Below are 5,502 nucleotides of genomic sequence, written 5' to 3'. Positions count from 1 at the left end.
CCCCTCCCCCCGTTATATAAGAGTATAAGAGACTGTGACAGTATTGGTTTTATGGGTTATTTGTTGTATTATATACTGGATCCTAACCTATGAAGTGGAACAGTGACTGACTAACATGCAGCTGTGTACTAAGTATGAAGACAGCATCTCTAAGCATCTCTAAGCCTTTTTGTCACGCAGAAACCACCTTGGGTCACAGTTCAAAATGAATGGTAACATTCAGCTTTGCCCATGGAGTTTCCAAAGTTCTGAAGACATGAAGTTGTCAACAGAAATGGTTCATGAGATATTACTGTAGCTGTTAGTAACCAGCAGAGGATTAATAAAACATATAAGGTTTACGTTTGTGCACTATTTTTCTCTAGGGCCAGTGCTTGAGCTTTGTCCAAAGTTGAACAGAATGTTTTTAAAATGAGCAGAAACACGGCAAGCCTGTGTCTATGTGTATGCGGGTGTGTTCAGACTAAAACAGGCCTTTTGTGAGAGCAGCCAGCCCCACTGACAGCGATTGATTGTCAAAGCGTATCATTGTTCAACTCAGACCTTCCGAGAGAAAGTCTGGCACTTCCTGAAGTGCGGGCCTGCTTCCTGCCAGATACCCTGGCTGTCTAAAGTGGGCAGCAGTTAAAAGCAATGACCCTGTGTCAACAGAGTGCCAACAATACCCCCAACCCCTGACCTCTGGCTAACCCAGGTCATGGGGTCATCAGCAGTGCTAGTCAGTGGTTGTAAGTGTGTGTGACAGACTCTGAGAACTTAATGACCTTCCCAGCAGCAGAAAGCACAACCAGAAATGTTTTGTTTTGTTTTTTATTTTTAAATACAATTAGTCGTCATAAATCTTGCACCACTAAAAGCTAGAATCATCTAAATTAGCTTAGTGAGAGAGTGATTTTACAGCCTGTTACCTCCTATGAGACCAAAGCCACAAAGAAACAAGCCGCTCCCTGACCCTGGCTTTTCTATTCTGTGCCAGGGGAGAACTGTTTTCCAACCAGTTTCTTAATCATCAAGCTGACCCTGCCAAAGACTAATGCAACACAAAGGAAAATAATCAATGGCTTTGTTAACATCTACAACACATTAAGTAGTACATATCAATTCATTCAACATTTACTTAAAGGAGGAACAGCCACTGAAACAAAAAAGACCCCAAGTTTTTATTTTGTATTAGTTATGTATTGTACATGGCATTTCTAAATAATCAAATACAGACTTACTTTAAAACAGAATTTTGGAATCAGAGACAAATGCAGTGTCATATCCGATCAATTACAAACTGCTTCCAATGCTCATAATCAAAGGAGTTTAAAAGCAAAACGCCCATCATCATCTGTCGCAGTTTATTAATAATAATATTTTTATATAGTGCCCCACCATCACAAAGCACTTTACAGAGGCAGGCTGTGAACTGTGCATTACATGCAGAGTCACTTACAATAGGACATTGATTTAACATCTCATCCGCAGGATGGAGCACAAGGAGGTTAAATGACTCGCTCAGGGGCACACAGTGAGCCAGAGGCAGAGATGGGACTTGAACCAGTGACCTTCTGGTCAAAAGGCCTGGACTTTAACCACTGCACCACACTGCTGTAGATGGGTTTAACCTAGCAGTTAACCTAGCATTAATTGAAGCTCACAAAACAAAAACCTTACCAGTCAATAATCAATTAATTAATTGACTGATTAATTGATGCATCTCTTACCGACACCCTCATTATGTGCCAGAATAAGCGTAAAAGAGGGAATAATCAAACTGACCAGCATGAAAGCTATAAGGCAGATCGAAACATCCCCAAAGCTACGGACGTCTTTTCTTTCAATGTATTTTTAGAGCTACTGCATTCTTTCTACTGGTTTTAAATTAAGTAAAGGTATATTGCTGCAGCTTAGACCTAAAAGGGTGATAGCATCTAGGGCTGGAAGTATTGTGATATTTGTTTAGTCCTGATTATTTACTGGAAAATGATAAATCAATAATCAGTGCTAAACAGGATCAGCACCACTGCTGCAGAGAATCTCTATGCCTAAAGGGATCAAAGCTCTGATTGGGACTCATCAACTCACAGCAGCTCTCTCTGCTGCCTCACGGCGTCCTTCCTAATGAAGTTCCATGCTGTGCCACCCTGTGCCAAGGCTGAAAGCACGATTCACATGTGCCTCACATCCACCAGCAGGTCAGGACCCAGCTCAGCACAATGCATGAACTCCTGCCCTCGAAAGATAAGCTTGACTCACAATTGGCAAAAAAACCCACCTTTTTATCTTCCAGGACGTTTAATTTTCCATAACCGTGAGGTAAACACGGTCACAGTTTGAAGTAAATACTGACAACGGATCAAAACAAACTTCTTGTATTTCTTTTTTTTTTTTGCACAGGGGTAAACAGTTCACGCTAGCCGCTGACTTGTTGAACTCTCCAATCTAAACAGATGCTGTCGGGCTGGAAGCGTTGCTGCCATTCCTCTTGTTTTCACACCACTCACACTTTTAAAGACCAATTGTATTTCTCAGTATCCTCTGTTAGGATCCAAATTCAAGTACAATGAGGTTTCATTTATTTATTTATTTAAATATAAAAGCTGGTAAATCTCAAAAAATAGTAGAGAGGAAGTGAAACAGTTTTCCCAGCCTTTGTGTTCTGACCAGCATTGTGATGACCAGGTCAGTGCTCTACTGCTGGGGTCAAGTATATGTCACAAGGAACAGGTCCCACAGACACATCGGGCCAATGCAACAAACTTGCACAGTTAGTACGGAGCTAAGTACTAAACTCTAACCTGGTTACTACAGGGTAGAGCAGCTGCGTTACAAATTAGTCCCAATTACAAAGAACAAAGATCAGGAACAACGTTGTGGATCATCCGATCACGGTGTTAGTGCGGAACGCCGATGTTAATGCAGGAAGCCGATGTTAGTGACTGAATCAGAACGGAGGGGTGGGGAATAAAAATTTGAGAAAATTATTGGATTATACGGAAGCGTATTGCTGCCAAGAGAAAAGAAAAAATAGCCAGATTTATTTTTCCTCTTTAAAACAAAATGCTGCCATTGTTAAGGAGGGAAGCACTTTCTCTCATGGCGTCAATATGATCGACATGGTAGCATTGAAAGAGGTCTTCATTGCGTTATGCAAGGTAACCTGACTAGTTTGTGAGTTATTACATTTAGAACATGCACATAACATGCAATACTAGCCGATTATTCCATTCAAACAATAAAGGTGTAATCATGAAAAGGATCACACAAATGTTAATGACTAACTACAAACTGCAAACTATAAAACTAATCATTTTCTCCCTGATGTCTGTACCAAACCATAACTAGTAATCGTGTAAAAAATTCCACATTAGATCAAAAACTCTTTTTTGTGGAATGTATGAAAGATCATATTAAAACAGTGGAGGACAGCAGAAAGGATTTGACAACAACTCTGCAGCAGACATCGGTATGGGCAACACTTACAAGCATATTCAGCAGTGCTTTCTCTGACAGGTGGCCAGGAACTTTCAACAGTTTCAGAAATCTTTGGAAAAGGCTGAACACAGGCATGCAATGCTGTTACAAAGCAGTGCCAGGATCATAGGTCTGGGGAGCCTGAACAACTGCCCCACATTTACATTCAGCAAAGAGTGCTTCTGAAAAGACTCCCCGGGGCTGACTATCCCAGCAAAGACTGCTTCTGAAAAGACTCCCCGGGGCTGACTATCCCAGCAAAGACTGCTTCTGAAAAGACTTCACACGGCTGACTATCCCAGCAAAGACTGCTTCTGAAAAGACTCCCTGGGGCTGACTATCCCAGCAAAGACTGCTTCTGAAAAGACTCCCTGGGGCTGACTATCCCAGCAAAGACTGCTTCTGAAAAGATTTCACAAGGCTGACTATCCCAGCAAAGACTGCTTCTGAAAAGACTTCACACGGCTGACTATCGCAGCAAAGACTGCTTCTGAAAAGACTTCACACGGCTGACTATCCCAGCAAAGACTGCTTCTGAAAAGACTTCACAAGGCTGACTATCCCAGCAAAGACTGCTTCTGAAAAGACTTCACAAGGCTGACTATCCCAGCAAAGACTGCTTCTGAAAAGACTTCACACGGCTGACTATCCCAGCAAAAACTGCTTCTGAAAACACTCCCCGGGGCTGACTATCCCAGCAAAGACTGCTTCTGAAAAGACTTCACAAGGCTGACTATCCCAGCAAAGACTGCTTCTGAAAACACTCCCCAGGGCTGACTATCCCAGCAAAGACTGCTTCTGAAAAGACTTCACAAGGCCGACTATCCCAGCAAAGACTGCTTCTGAAAAGATTTCACATGGCTGACTATCCCAGCAAAGACTGCTTCTGAAAAGACTTCACAAGGCTGATTATCCCAGCAAAGACTGCTTCTGAAAAGACTTCACAAGGCTGACTATCCCAGCAAAGACTGCTTCTGAAAAGACTTCACATGGCTGACTATCCCAGCAAAGACTGCTTCTGAAAAGACTTCACAAGGCTGACTATCCCAGCAAAGACTGCTTCTGAAAAGACTTCACACGGCTGACTATCCCAGCAAAGACTGCTTCTGAAAAGACTTCACAAGGCTGACTATCCCAGCAAAGACTGCTTCTGAAAACACTCCCCGGGGCTGACTATCCCAGCAAAGACTGCTTCTGAAAAGACTTCACAAGGCTGACTATCCCAGCAAAGACTGCTTCTGAAAAGACTTCACACGGCTGACTATCCCAGCAAAGACTGCTTTTGAAAAGACCTCACACGGCTGACTATCCCAGCAAAGACTGCTTCTGAAAAGACTCCCTGGGGCTGACTATCCCAGCAAAGACTGCTTCTGAAAAGACTTCACAAGGCTGACTATCCCAGCAAAGACTGCTTCTGAAAAGACTTCACAAGGCTGACTATCCCAGCAAAGACTGCTTCTGAAAAGACTTCACACAGCTGACTATCCCAGCAAAGACTGCTTCTGAAAACACTCCCCAGGGCTGACTATCCCAGCAAAGACTGCTTCTGAAAACACTCCCCGGGGCTGACTATCCCAGCAAAGACTGCTTCTGAAAAGACTCCCCCAGGGCTGATTGTGGGGAAGTGAGGTGGGGGACAGTATCAGGGCTGCACAGGCGACAATGCACAGCGGCTGATCTATGGGCTTCAGTGCAAGGCTTAAATGCTTCCCTACCTCACCACTGTATAAAATCGAATAATGACACTGTAAAATCAACAATGACAAACTGATGACAAAATGCTACAGGTGGCCTATATAATTCATGTTTTAATTTTTATATTATTGGTTCTATGATCCAACATAAACTAAGGCCACATTGACTGACTCTATTATGATTAAACATAGCTAAAACACATGTTTACAGATTTATCTTCCCTCTGGATTAGTCTTTAAAAGGTCTAATGAATTCCCCCTCCTCATCTGGTGCAATTGGTACAGGCAGACAGGTGCAGATCAAGCCACCCCATGCCTTGGCTTTGCAATGGTTCAGACCATACAGTAT

This window comes from Polyodon spathula, chromosome 1 (assembly GCF_017654505.1).
Source record: "Polyodon spathula isolate WHYD16114869_AA chromosome 1, ASM1765450v1, whole genome shotgun sequence".
Lineage (NCBI taxonomy): Eukaryota > Metazoa > Chordata > Actinopteri > Acipenseriformes > Polyodontidae > Polyodon > Polyodon spathula.
Note: the sequence above shows the minus strand (reverse complement) of the source record.